This window comes from Peromyscus maniculatus, chromosome 12, assembly GCF_049852395.1.
Source record: "Peromyscus maniculatus bairdii isolate BWxNUB_F1_BW_parent chromosome 12, HU_Pman_BW_mat_3.1, whole genome shotgun sequence".
Classification (NCBI taxonomy): Eukaryota; Metazoa; Chordata; class Mammalia; order Rodentia; family Cricetidae; genus Peromyscus; species Peromyscus maniculatus.
Genome location: NC_134863.1, coordinates 41486530 through 41501784, shown reverse-complemented (window position 1 = coordinate 41501784; position 15255 = coordinate 41486530). Strand labels below are relative to the sequence as shown.

The 15255-nt window shown below is 38.6% G+C and overlaps 1 long non-coding RNA gene across 1 annotated transcript; it reads right to left on the bottom strand.

Moving 5' to 3' along the window:
* Nucleotides 1-280: 280 nt before the first annotated feature.
* On the bottom strand, nucleotides 281-11446 carry LOC143268006 (uncharacterized). Its single transcript, XR_013043592.1, has 3 exons — nucleotides 11323-11446; nucleotides 8619-8670; nucleotides 281-416 (listed from the first exon to the last, which is right to left on the bottom strand). It is a non-coding gene; the product is annotated as an uncharacterized LOC143268006 (long non-coding RNA).
* Nucleotides 11447-15255: the final 3809 nt, after the last annotated feature.

Here is a 15255-nt window from a genome sequence, read left to right as displayed (position 1 = left end):
TTTGACTTCGTCCAGTGTAGAGGCAAAACTGAAAATGAGGTGTACAGCATCCACTGATTTGCTTTGTTTTGTTTTGTTCTTTAGCAATGTTTCCTGTCTGGGACCTTTTAAGTCCCTGTTGCCAGATCCTCACGGTGTCACCTTGTCTTGCCCTCTCCTTAGTTGAGGAATACAAAAAAACATGCTCTTCGGTATGTGGTGGCCTTATATATTTAGAAGCCAGCCAGACTGGCCAGTAGAGGAGTGGGGAAGAAAGGAAATGTTGGTCTTGAATTGACTCAGAACAAAGTGAAGAAGAGATTCTCAAGCCTCATATGGGTGGTGATCCTGCTGCCATGGATGGAGCCACTGTGCAGAAGTCAGTATTCGGCTCTTCTGTTCATCTTTCGGGAGTGGTCTGTTCCATCTGTGTATATCTAGGCAGTGAGAAAGAGTGGTGATGATGATAGAGACAATAGTCAGAAATCCACCTGTGCTAAAATGCTACAGATTCTCTATTTAAATAAGAGACAGCAGATCTAGAAGTAGGGTGAACATGCACAGAAACCCTAGTGTTGTTTCCTACCCACAGAAAGATTTGTCAAGTAACTTTCAATATATCATAGAGTAATAAACTTGAGTGAAGAATACAAAAAATATTTCTGTATGTAAACTTTAGTAAAAACTGAATCACAGGAAGCTATTCCAAGTAGGCAAGTATGTCTCAACATTTGTAAACCAAGTAAATACATCAATAGCCATAGGACAAAAAAAGACATTATCTTAGCTCTATATGCAGAGAAATGTTTGCCAGAGTCTAATGCTCCTGTAGGATGAAACCAGTCACTAAGCTATCAACAGAGGCGACACTCCTCTCCTTTAGAAAGAGTATTCTCAAAACACTAAAGTGAACAGCACACTTAATGGTGAGAAACCCCACTAAGACCAGGCGCAGACAAGGGTGCCTATCTTCGCCTCAGTATTTTTCAAGGTCTTGGAAATTCCAACAACATAGTAAGGACAACAAAGAAAAAGCAGGGAAGGAAGGAACAAAATTGTCCTTTCCTCACAAGACATGACTGCCTATGTAAAAAATCAACACACACTAGAAAAACACCCAAGAATTAAAAACAAAAATAGCAAGGTTTCAATATACAAGGTCAATTTAGCATACTCAGTTACGTCCTATATGTTTGTACTGAATGAGTAGATTGGAAACTAAATGCAATCCAGAATTTACATAAACATCTCCAAAAATGAAATCCCAAGGTGTAAATCAAATATGTACAAGATTTATATGAGAAAAGTATAAAGATACGAACAAATTATTTAATGACTAAATAGGGCCAGGGAGATGGCTTATATAGCAAAGTGCTTGCCACACCAGCCTGGGAACCTGAGTTCAATCCCTTCCATCAGAAGGATCCCTGAGACCAATCTAATCAAATCATCAAGCTCTGAGTTCAGTGACTGACCTTGTCTCAGAAAAAGAAAATAATGATTGAAGAATAGACCTGATGTCACCTTTGGTCTCCAAAGCACATATATACACAGAAAGAAGAGACAGAGACATAGAGAACTAAATAAATAGACATTTAATCTGCATGGATAGAAAGACTCATTATCAAGGTGTTCATGTTCTCAAAACTGACCATAGATTCAAAGCAAGTTCAAGTAAAATTCCATCAAGTAAAATATCCAAAAATGGACAAAAGAAATTCCATTTTTATATCAGCAAATTGATTCCATAGTTGATACAGAGAAACAAAAGAACCAGAAAAGCTAACAATATTTAGGAAAAACAAAGTAGAAAAGCTGGTGCATAATGTCTTACTGTGAAGCTACAGTCATAAAAACTGCTGTGGTGTTGACTAAAAAATGTTGTCAAATAAACTGGGTGATGGTGGTGCATTCCTTTAATCCCAGCACTCGGTAGGCAGAGGTAGGTGGATCTCTGTGAGTTTGAGGCTAGCCTGGTCTGCAAAGCGAGTTTCAGGACAGCCAGAGCTGTTACACAGAGAAACCCTGTCTCAAGAAAAAAAAATGCAAATAGTTCAAGGCAAGGGAATAGAAAGAAAAGGACTAGACCCATCCAAATACAGTTGACTGATCTTTGACAAAGAAACAAGACAATCTTTTCAGCAAATGGTGCTGGAACAATGGGTGTTCACATACAAAACAGTGACTCTGGACTATGACTTGCATGAAAATTAGCTCCAAAAGAGTCACAGATCTACATCTAAAATGCAAGAATTCCATAGAATTTAACACAGGAGAAAACCTAGTTGACATTGGGAATGGCAATGATTTTAAACACAAAGCCAGAGCAAATATTCATGAATGTCATTCCCAATAAGCTATATTTCATTACAATTAAAAATTATGTTATACAAAATAAATTACCAAGAGAATGAGAAGATAGAAAGACATACCACAGACAGGGAGATGATATTTACCCAAGACATTTATGATAACTAGATATTATCCAAAAATACAGACTGGACCAAAGGCCTTAGCATTTTACTCACTAAAGAAGATATGCAGATAGCAAATAAGCATATAAACCAAAAAAAATCTACTTCAAATGTCATGAGAAAAATGCAAACTAAAACAAAGATATACCAACACAAATACACTAGATTTCTCAAAATCCAGAACAAGGTATAATGTGTTGACAAGCACATGGAATAACAAGAATGTTCATGTGCTGCTCAGAGGACTGCAAGGTGAAAGACAATTGGGTCATTTCTTAGAGAATCACACATTCATAACAGAGAACATACAGCAGTGTGTGTATGCATGCTGATGCTTACCTGGGTTTCTCCATTTCATACAGGCTGGAAGCCTAAGCCAGGGAATAGTGCCACTTGTGGTGGGAGGGTATTCCCACCTCAATTAATTTAATTAAGATAATCCCTCACAGGAATGGCAAGAGGCAAATCTCCCAGGTGATTCTAGATTCTGTCAAGTTGACAATTAAGACCAACCATCTCAATTAGTAACTGAAAGAAGCTAATAAGTGTGGGCTATGTTCCATCTGAACACAATTACCTGACATCTAAATCTAAGACAACAACATAAAAGATTAGTGCCAGGAGTTGGTGCGAGGCCAACAGAGCACACAGATACATTAGGCAGTGAAAATACTCGACATGTTATGAGGATAGACATGTGACATTAGACATTTGCCCAAATCCAATCTCCCCCAAGATCCAGCTATACCACTCCTGGGCATATACCCAAGAAATGCTCAATCATACCACAAGAGCACTTGCTCAGCTATGTTCATATCAGCATTGTTTGTGATAGCCAAAACCTGGAAACAACCTAGATGCCCTTCAACTGAAGAATGGATAAATAAATTGTGGCACATATACACAATGGAATACTACTCAGCAGAGAAAAACAATGACATCATACGGTTTGCCCAAATCCATTGAATGCACAACAACAAGATTCTATCCAAGTCTAACTAGAGACTTTGGGTGATAATAATGTGTTATTAAAAGTTCATCAATTTTAGCAAACTTACCACCCTAGGGGTCCTAATCAAATATGATGTGTATTGATGAAATTATTAAGGCCACTCCACATAGTTAAAAGGGAGGTTTATTTTGTGGGGTAACTTACAAGTCAAGGGATAGGTTACAGGGTATGGGAAAGGTGTAGCGCAGTCCGGTGGTGTTCTCTGGAGAACTTTGCTCAGTCTACCTTCAGTGTCCTGGGTCCAGGAACAAAGAGAGCCCACGCATCCGGATATGGGGTCTTCAGCATCCTCTCTCAGCCCAGCCTTGTAGGCATGACCCTTACTGAAGCCTCAATGGGGGTTGAGGTCAAAGCTGGAATGGCTGCCCACTACAGACGTGCATCCTCTACAGAGGACGAGACATCAGGAATGACTTCACACAGAAGAGATCATGTGCAAGTCAACAAGAACAGCCTCAGAAGACACCTAACCTGCCTCTCCTTGACCTTGGCCTTCAAACATCCAGAGTCATGAGGAAATACAGTTCTAATTTGAGTTCATGCAGTCCATGGGGTTTTGTGATGGTGACCCTGACAAATTAACACAATTGTTACCTAAGAATGTAATCAAAGTAAAATAATTGGTTCCTGTGGTGATTTGAATGAAAATGATCCCCATAGGTTCATAGAGAGTGGCACTATTAGGAGGTGTGGCCTTGTTAGAACAAATGTGGCCTTGTTGGAGGAAGTATGCCACTGGGGTGGGATTTCAGAGATTTAAGCCAGGCCCAAAGGCTCACTTTCTCTTCCTGCTATCTGAAAATCCAGATGTAGAACTCTCAGCTATCTTCCCAGCACCACATCTGCCTGCATGCCACCATGCTTCTTGCCATGATAATGGACTGAACCTCTGAACTATAAGCCAGCTCCAATTAAATGTTTTCCTTTATAAGAGTTTCCATGGTCATGGTGTCTCTTCACAGCAATAGAAACCCTAAGACAATTCCTTTTCCATCCTCACCACAAATGGTTAATCATAAGAAGGCAACAAGAGCTTTCAGCTGATTTGCATTTCTCAGCTGAAGAGGTAAACAGTTTTGGGGGCAATTGTACATCTTGTTGTTGACACTGTGAAGTTATGGACTAGGATCTTGTGACAGATCCACTTTTCCTGATCTCTGAGGATCCCATATGTACCCCAACCCTTTGATCTGATGTTGTGTCACTCAACCAGCCTTGAGAACTAGGGCTGAGACTTGAACTTGATTTAAGATTACAAAGAATTGATCATCTATGTCTCCCCTTCCCTCACATGTCCCCTCTATGAATGGCTGCTTCTTTGCAGTGAGAAATAAGAGGAAAACAGCATGGTAGAGGAAAGGGTACAAAGTGCTTTGGATCAGAGTCAAGAGGGGCCATAGACATCCCAAGTTAGTTAAGAGTAAATGGTGCTAGTTGGAACTCTGAAAAGCTGGAACAAATCAACCTTAAAATTTGAGGTGATTATGGTGGAATAAAAGGGCAAATGGCCTGAGATAGTAGCCTGTGTTTCCCATGGCCTATGTGCCATGCAAGTAATCACTAAGTGCCTGACCCACAGTGAATATCTGGGATGGCAGCCTGATAGCTGGCTGCCCAGCTGGGGTTAAATGAGTACTAGCCAAACCTCTGACCCTTGCATCATGAACACAACAGAGATGAAGAAGGAAGAAGTCACAAGAGCAGCCCAACAGCACAGAGCTGTGCAGCCCGTGCTTGCAAAATGTGAAAGCCATAAAAGCAGCCAGGCAGAAGGCTCAGCGCAGAGAGGAAAGGATGCACACACTGGCCCAGGACAGTCAAAGGACTGGGGCATTCCCCAGCTCCCAGTTTCCAATTCCCACCCATCACAGGGACAGTTCATTAGTGTTCACCTGCCACCGTCCTGGCAAGGACAGGGGTGGCACACTGCAGGACTGCAGAACTATTTGTAAGAAAAGCACCAGCCTACACAAGCAATGTGAACTTTGGGCAGATTGAATATTTATCTAAGAGGCTGTTTTAGCCAGAAGGGATTTAATTATCTTTAACTGTCAAGTCAACGTTTTCACTCCATTGGCCACAAAAGAGATCCCTGTACAAGAAAGAAAAGCAGGTACATAAAACTTTCAGAACTCCTTTTGTTCCCACATAAGTTGTGTTTTATATATATATTCTTCTTATCTTTTTCTAAATAAAGGAAACATAAATGTACAGGATCCACTAATTGACCTATCAGAAGTCCCAGTGAATGGAACAACAAATACGTGAGTCCCACAGAGAGTAGGCTTGTACAGGAGCTGCATGAGACCCATGTGGCTATTCAGTGGAGGATTGCTGGTGTATGCGAGAACTGAAATTTATAGACAATAAAAACACTTATATTAACAATTCTAAAGATTGTCTGATTACTGCTTTATTGTAGAGAGTTTGGATATTGCAACTTCAAAGTGAAAATTATCTTAGGTTGGTTCTAGCTCCTTTGGTAACCATTTGTTGTCCAATTCCTTTTCACTACCAGTTAAAGCTTTTTGGATTGTATTAGTTTAGTAGGCACAAAACCAAACTGAAAACCAAGACTGTCAACAGATGGTATCTGAAACTCATAGCAGAGATTTCCCCACTTGGCCATAACCAATCTACCAGATATTCCTGCCAATGTATTTGAAAAATGCCTCATAACTTACTTTTGCTATGTACCTAGAAATACTTCATGAAATTGCTTCCACATTGAAATACACTATCTGGGTAACTTGAATCAAAGTTCTCCAGCCATGGCACTCAAATCTGACTCATGAATAAACTTTTCTTCTCCTTGAGGAAAGGGTTACATTTTGCTCTTGCATGTGTGGTCATGGCAGGGGCAGACAGGAAGCAAGAGCATTCACATTCCAAGTTGAGTTACAATTTCTATACCACCACTGACACACATTAGCCTGCTTTGCTGGCTGCTTTATAGAGTGAAGTGCAAAACATGTTCTTTTTTAAAAGGGGGGGCATTAGAAAAATTGTCACTCTTCCTAATTAAAATAACTATATATCTTTAATGCACCCTTCAATGTTCCAAGGATAACTGAGCATATTGCTTGAGTTGTACACTCTTGATTTCCATTTGAGTAGATCATTATTGCAATAAGTAGATGCAGATGCTTAAGTTAATTTTATTGTTAATGCTTCAGGGCATTTTTTAGGAAAAGTGCATAAAGCTTTTAAAAATCCAATAAATTATATTGGGTCTTAATTTACTTTATGTTATACCTTCCATTGAGAAAGGACACAGAAGTGCTCTTGAATTTAGATTTTTATTTTATCACCAATTGGATAAGTATTTGAATTACTAGACTGGGCAAGGCACACTCTTGGAATGTTACTTATGTGTTAACAATTCCTCATTAGTTGGATAAAGAATTACATCTTGACTAAAATGGGTAAGACGCTTATAAACTATCTTATTAATTCAAAAATAATGACAACTTGAAGGCATACATTATGCCAGCCTCATGTCAACAGAAATGAAAGCTTTTCTGGAATCATTCTATAAAAATGCTGATTACCCACTGTACCCTCCAGCCACAGAATCTTGATGCAATTGTTGGCAGAAATACCTTCAGTTCAGTTAATTATGTATGATAACATCTGGGAGGGATTAAATAAGTATTTATAAAGAAAAACAAAATGGGGAATGATTAAATGTGCACCGTTGATTGTGGAATATTGATTGTTTACACCTTAAAATTCAATTTATTCATTTCCAATCCAGGGAGACAGGCCCCACTGGGTTTTCCTTCTCTCCTCCCAGAAGTGCCTGGAAGTCAGATTTGAAATCCTTTGTTCCAGGTACACGTGTGTGTGTGCACATGCACACAAACACACCTAACAACTATGTTTTGAAGAGTTAGAGAAAGGTGCTCCAAAGAATAGTATCTATCTGGACAGAGTAGAATGTTATGACGTGGTTGCATGGCCGTAGCAAACCATGGGCATGTTCAAATCCTCTGAGAGATGGGTTCTTTTAATTAATAATTAATTAATTAATTAACTTACTTTTACACACAGGCTTGCCCCAGTGCATACACGTGGAAGTCAGAGAACGACTTTAGGAGTCAGTCCTTGCCTTCTACCGTGTAGGCCCTAGGGAGCAAAGCTGGATTACTAAGCTTAGTGGCAAGTACACTTAACTGCCAAGCCATGTTGCACAAGAGGAAGTTTGTAAAAACAGAATTTGAGGAGACTGTGTCCAATATTTTAAAGTGAGAATAGTTTTCACAATGATTGACAGCAAACTGTGGCACAAGCCCAGAGTTGAACAAATGGTTGCTAGGCAGACGTCCTTGTAGAGTTACTTGGCATAAGATGACAGTAGCCTCTATACATTGGTGCATAGCAGTCCCTGATTCGACTATGACTTCACAGGGCAATCAGGTGGAAGAATCATTCCCTCACAACCTCCCAGATATAAGGACATTTTTGTGATAGAGCTGTCCCAAGCATCTCCATTTTGACTTCGGCAGCTTTCACATTTCTTGCACAACCAGAAGTATAAATGATGTCATTTCGCGAATTGCTCATGTGGAAATGAGCATTCCAACATACCCTGCTCACTGCAGTGCCAGAAACACCCTCAACTTTCTTTTCACCCACAACTGATTCTTCCACATTAGCTGCCTAGACTTTTCTCTGTATATTCCCCCTGTCCCGAGAATGACTTTCTCATACTCCCAATCCACTTTCTTCCAATTGGCTGCCTCAGAACATATTGCTGCTCACCTTCTAACTTCTCCCAAATATAGGTGCCATCTTGAAGCACACCCTCATCGTGTTCCCCCTCTGGACATAATTGCTCTTTGAAAGGAGATATTTGTGTGTGTGTGTGTGTGTGTGTGTGTGTGTGTGTGTGTGTGTGTGTGTGTGTGTATTCAAGCACATACACCCACCTAACCATGTAGGAGTCAAGAGATAACTCTAGGTAGTCAATTCTCTCTTGTCACCCTCTGGGATCCAGGGGTAGATCTCAAGTCATCAGGTCTGCATACAGGCACCTCTACACCACCTCACAGACCCCAAAGAAGAATTTTTTAAAAATGCTTTGCTACTAATACAGAAATTTAAGCTTAACTCACCCTCAGACACACGTACTTTTTCAGTTAGTTACTCACCTACAGAACATTCTGGTCTTGCTCCTGAGATCAGCACTCAGCTCCCTGTTCCCTGTCATGAGAGAAGCAAAGGAAATGACTTAGCCCTCTTGCAACCTGTCTTTGGGTTTGGTTCGTAATCTATGTCTTTGTAATCTGCAGGCCTTGTCTGCAACCAATGCTGACTGTATCACCTACAAACACCTATTAAGATGATTGCGCCTTTACGTCAGTATTTTCAATACAATTCAAAAATAAATTTGGTCCTTTTATAATAAACGTTAAAATGCATAATAATTTCCACATCTGTTACTGCAGCTGCATGTCTGTGGCAGGTATTTTTCTTTCAATATATCTAGGAAAACCCTAGCTGCAGATGTTTATAACCTGAAAACATTTCTCTGAGCCCAGTGAGCCTGTTTTTCTTTGCTGCTGAATGGCAGTCCTTATTCTTTATATGACATGTATATGGAAGGATGTTTTGTAGCACAACCACTCTAGCAGAATTTCCAGTTACATTCATACTGAAAACACAGTGCCTGTTATTGATTAGTTGAGTTCTCTGAGACGTTCTGTTTGCTGGCATTAACTAATCCCTACAAGCAATCATCTAGGGGTTGTCCTTAGCTATTTCATCCACTGTTTCCTGGAACATCGTAGTCATACAAATAACAATATTCCTGGGCCTCCTACTACACTTAGTCAACCACCACCATCCCCCCTTCAAAGTTGCCTTCATTTTGTACACAGCAAGGATATACACAATGGAACTTAATATAGAAAAGTATTAACATTTATCAAATGTAATACCATCAATACAATAGGTTAATTAGTGTGCAGTTATTACTCTACAACTAATGGGCATAAGTAAAACATTCTAAAATGATCTGTTTAGACATTTCTCCAAAATAACTAATAGTTTAAAATCATTATAATATTGAAAGTTATTGACTTCTACCAGCGTTCACAGCAGCTGGAGACCTTCAAGCTCCTGAGCCTCCTGTACTAAAAGAACTAAGCAAAAACAGCTGCCAATCAGGAGTCTGCTGGGATTTCAGTCTTTTAAGGAGACAGCCTAAGCTTTGTGTCTCTGACCACTCCTCCATTTCTATAACTTAAACATCTTCTCACTACTGACCCCCTCTGTTAATAAAGCTCAACCAATCAAAATTTGGGGAGGGGGGTTTATGAGACAATTGAGATTTTATATGATTCCCAAATCTGTGTAAGTCTGTTCGTGCCACTAAAACAAAATGCCCAAGTCTGGATAATTTATAGATAGCAGAAATTTTTGCCAGCATTCTGAAGGCTGGCAATGTCAAGAGGAAAGTGCTACAGACTAGTGCCCCCTAGGCACTTCCCTTTGTTTCCAAGAAGGCAGCCTCTTACTGCGTCCCACGGGGGAAAAAAAGAGTCCAACACTGCTTCATCACATGACAGAAGAGTTGCAAGGGGCAGGCAGGAATCTGAAGCATCCCCTACATTGATTTTGGTCATATTCATAGGGACAGAACTGTCTCAGCTTAATTACTTCCCAAATCCCTAGACCTTATGCCCATCACCTTGTCACTAATGTTCTAATGTATGCATTTCAGAAGGACACACATTCAAACCAATACCAGCCCTGTGTGTGATTTTGAACTGTTTCATTCCAAACATGTCTCAAGATGGAGATATCTTAATATATATAGGAGCTCTCAAATTAGCATGCCATGTAGCTTTCCCTGTAAAGACCTGTCCTGTGAAAACAGTATGACTATAATTCACCCTTCCCTACCCACATGATACCCTCAAGTACACAGGTTTACAGAGATACAGACATGTTTCTAATTTGAATGGCAGTGACGGGAAATAGATTTCTTATGGCAGAGCTTAAGGCAGATCTGCAACGTGAACTTTGTCAACTTTCTGTCTCAGCTCCTCTGTGTTAATGTCAATGTTAGTTTTGAATCAAGAAAGGTCATTAAAGTGTGCTGTTTCAGGAAGGTTTATTGGGCAAAAATGTAAGAACAGAACACCATAACATAGTCTACTCATCCGCCCAGTAGATCTTTTCCTCAGAGGGCTAAAGAGCAACTCAAGAATAAACATATTCCTGAACTTTCCTTTCCCAGGAGGCTAGCACCCTTAACCCAAAGATGATTATTACATATGATTTTGTATATATTCAAGTTTCCACAATTAAGTGGAATCTTGTTGGGAATTTATAGGAATTAAACAGTGTGGTGGTAATGTAGCACATTCTTAGAACAATTGTTCCACCTGTGCAAGCTGTGTGTCACAACCCCTACAACTAGGAGAAAATGCAAAGACATTAATTAGTGGATCTATTAAAATATTTTATTAGCTCTTTTGCTTTATGTTTCTACTTCAATTGGTTTAGTTAATAAAGTATGCTAATTTTTGCACAGTCTGATCATACGGGTATTAATGAAACTAAATCAAGTAGACAATGTCAGACTTATAGGACAATGTTTCAGTCCGTCTCTAGGTCGTTTCTGCAAAAGATGGCAGGTACAATCATAAACCAAGGTGACAAAAATATTTTTAAAAAAACAGGGACATGTTTCTCATTAATGGGAGAAACAGCCTTTCTCTCATCTCTGGATCATACAGCAACAACATTTTGGGTCATTTTCTTAACATTACATGCTCAAGAAAAAAAGTATCATCATATACAATTTAGAAAAATATCAAGGAACATTTTTAAATGAAGAAAACTTACCAGCACCCCTGGTACTGAGATCACCAAGCAACGTGAATCTATGCAGCTCTGGGTGGAAATCCTGACTCTGACGAGCAGTGGGTGTGTGGTTTCAGGGAAATTATAGTCATCTCCATGTTCTCTGTACTCACATGCAAAATGGAGTTACTGAACAATTTTCAGAGACCATTCTTAAGTGGAGAATCAAAACCTGTGTTGAGTTTTTCTTCACTTGTATGCTTCTGTCTGCAGCAGAGAACCTAATGTAAACACTTTGTTACTGAGTTCCTAAACTGGTTAGACATCACAGCAACAATGTCTCTCTCAGTATGAGCCTTCAGATAACAGCTGGCATCCAGGAAGAGGGCAATAAATGGGGAGGAATGGCAATAGCATCCTAGAAACCGTGGACTCCCAATGAGTGCTTTAGCTGCCTTTGGGAGAAGGTGGCCTCAAGAGTTCCTTGGGACAAAGCTCTGCAGCTACAACTCAGGACTTATCAATGAGTCCTCTCCATCTGGATGGCACAAATCAGCTTATTTTCTGGGCACAGATTAACATGATTGGAGACAGATACTCTGCTTGGGACTATAGAAGAAAAGAGTCATCCTTGGGTAGTCTACTGTCTAGACCTCTTTGTCCGGACTCCACTATAAGAAGCATTCTCAATCAGAGCACTGAACTGTATTACCACTTAAAACGAACTGCAGTTGACCTGCATACCTACCTCCTTCCAGCACATAATTGACATCTCTTTGAATTATTTACCTGTATTTCTCAACTTCACAATTATCTGAAGCTATTCACCCTGGGGATCCACCCTTAATACTATGCCTCATCACTCAAAAGAAGGCCCTGTGAAGAAGAACTGCCATAAGATCCTCAAAGCACCTGTCTCACAGCCTGACACACAGTGTGAACTCAACTCATAACAAAAATCAATCAATACGTGGTAGGGGATGTAATCCTGTTGACACACTGAGTAATGCCCACTGGTCTGTTTATTTTTACAAAATAAAATATTTATAAAAATGTTATTGTTTGTGCTGCTGGATTTCTAGGGGTTGATTTATTTATTTGTTTGTGTTTGTTTGTTTGTTTGTTTGTTTGTTTGTTTTAGTTTTTCGAGACAGAGTTTCTCTGTGTAGTTTTGGTGCCTGTCCTGGATCTCGCTCTGTAGATCAGGCTGGCCTCCAACTCACGGAGATCCGCCTGGCTCTGCCTCCTGCGTGCTGGGATGAAAGGCATGAGCCACTGCCACACAGCCTAAAGGTTGATTTTTATCAGTTGTGCTTTTCCTTGTTTTAGAGAAAATGGCTGGTATTTTTAAAGCCTCTTCTTAAATTTGTCTCAATTAGCTTGGAATGGGAGTTCCTCCTGCACGAGGGAGGCTGAGGCATGAGCACTGTGAGTTCAAAGCCAGTGCAGAATATCTAGAAGGATCCTGTCTATAAGGAAAGAAAAGAACAAAAGTTTCTAAGCCCATGAATTAAAAGATAACCATTTCTTCATACTGTATTTTGAGGTGTTTTAGTTGTTTCAAATATTTTTGTAAGTAATGCTTTACTAAACATTTTATATTTTTAATTCATTTGCATACTTGTTGCTTTATTTCTGAATACTTTCTTTCAATTTCTACTTTAATAATATATTTAACTTGCAAGATTTTCAAAAAACACTCATCTACACAATGGCAAATAAATAAGAAATGCAAGATCATGTAGTATATTATTTGGAAGTCTGTAATAATTGGTTTTTAATTAACTCAAATTTCCAAGTGAAAAATGATGTCTAAAAATTTTAATTATACTACATGTGGCAAAAGACAGCTTCAGTTTAATAAGACTTTTGTTCAAGTAATATGATGACTTTATGTGGCATTAATTTAAACTAGAACATGCATTGTGCACTAAACAATGCAAATACCATTTTTCTATGATGTCATAGATGCTTTGCCAATGTATTTAGTGAAGAGATCAAGTCCACAGAAAGTTGTTTGTAAGACTTAAATATTTACTTTTATGTCTCTTTTTATTCTGCTCTGACTGGCAGATGCAATCCATTGCCACAAGCCTGTACTAGCAAGAAGACCCTGCAGCTTTCCCACAGTATGCTTTTTACCCATAAACCTTCCTATTAATTAGATCACATGTAAGAGAAATGCATGACCTTATCCCCATCTGACATCCATCATGGACCCAGTTGGGAAAAAAAGAAGAAAAGAACAAATCTGTAAGCATGTCTGAGAAGAAAATGTTTTGAACTTTTCAAAATTTAAATTCTGGATTCTTTGAACAATGCTAAAGTCTATAATGCAGCTATGAAAACAATCATCAACCATTTATCCAAAGACAGTGTAAGTATATCATATGCAAGCTAAAGAATGTAATTGAATGTAAAAGTTTATGAATGGCCTTAAGAAAGAAATGTGTTAAGAAAAACTAAAACAAGAAGAAGAAAAGACAATACTTATATTTGTCAGTCTGTGATAAAAGTACAATTATAATAATGAACTATTGTGAGTCTCAGAAAGAATTAAGTATAATTTCTGTGCAGAAAATGGTTCATTGTCTTTCAAGCTCTATGAACACAAAAGCAACTCTACTACTTTAGAGGTTTTAAGTTTGGCCAGAAATAAAAGCTGTTACAGAATTTTATTCAAACATGTTATGCCTGGAAAGAGGCCAAATTTACCCAGATTAAGGACTTGGATTATAAATCAGGACAGGATGCCAAAAATAGGAATATTTCACTCAAATGTGTATATACATAAATATTTTTCCATAAGGCAATTATTGAAAACCTAGTACATGTATTTAACAGGACATCTGACATTACAATTCCAAAAAGCTTAAAATAACCTATAAAAGTAAATTACTATTAATACAATCATAAATTTAAGCACTATAGTTTGTGAACACATATATGATTCATGAGTTATAGACAAAAAAAATCTTTCAATGGTTTGAATATGCATTCTTCAGTAACTTACTAGAGATCCATTTGGAAAATGTCTGTGATGATGGAACTCATGCTTTATAATGTCATATAGATGATAAGGCCGAAGGATCTTGAATTCCAGGCCAAACTGGGCTAGAGATTGAGACTCTGTCTCAAAAAACCTAAACACACACAGAGAGAGAGAGAGAGAGAGAGAGAGAGAGAGAGAGAGAGAGAGAGAGAGAGAGAGAGAGAGAGAGAGAGAGAGAATAGCTTCATGGAAAAACTGGCATTTACCTTATTAACTGATCCCAAATAGTGTCTGAAATTTACTCTTCAAGATTAACTTGTGGATATATACATACATACACACACACACACACACACACACACACACACACACACACACACACAAGTTTTTCAAGACAGAGTTTCTCTGTGTAGCCCTGGCTGTCCTGAAACTCACTATGTAGACCAGGTTGGCCTCCAACTCGGAGATCCACTTGTCTCTGCCTCCTAAGTGCTGGTATTAAAAGTACGAACCATTACTGACTAGTACTTATGGATATTTTTAATTATGATAAATAAATACAAAATATTGCACTTACTAACCTCTGATGACCAATTAAATAATGTGATATAAATTTTTCTCAGATTAGAACAAAAAGATACAATTTAAATTGTAAGTAAGAAATTCAACAAATCTTAATGTTTTAATCAAAACCATAATACTTTTTACTCCAAATCTTAAATAATGACAAAAATGGAAATTTAGACTCATCTACCCAAATATTAAAGATAAGCTGAATGCACCATTTGCAGGTCACCAAAACTATAGTGTCTACAGCATTTAAAGATCTAAACAAATGATAAAAATAAGTGATTGTCTAGGAGACAGAATTATGTAGGGCACCTTGGTACAAATTGAATACAGCTATAAAAGAGTACCTGTGTTTTCAGCATCTCTGAACATATTAGGCCACTTAATATCACAGCCTGGTGTGTTGTTTGCTT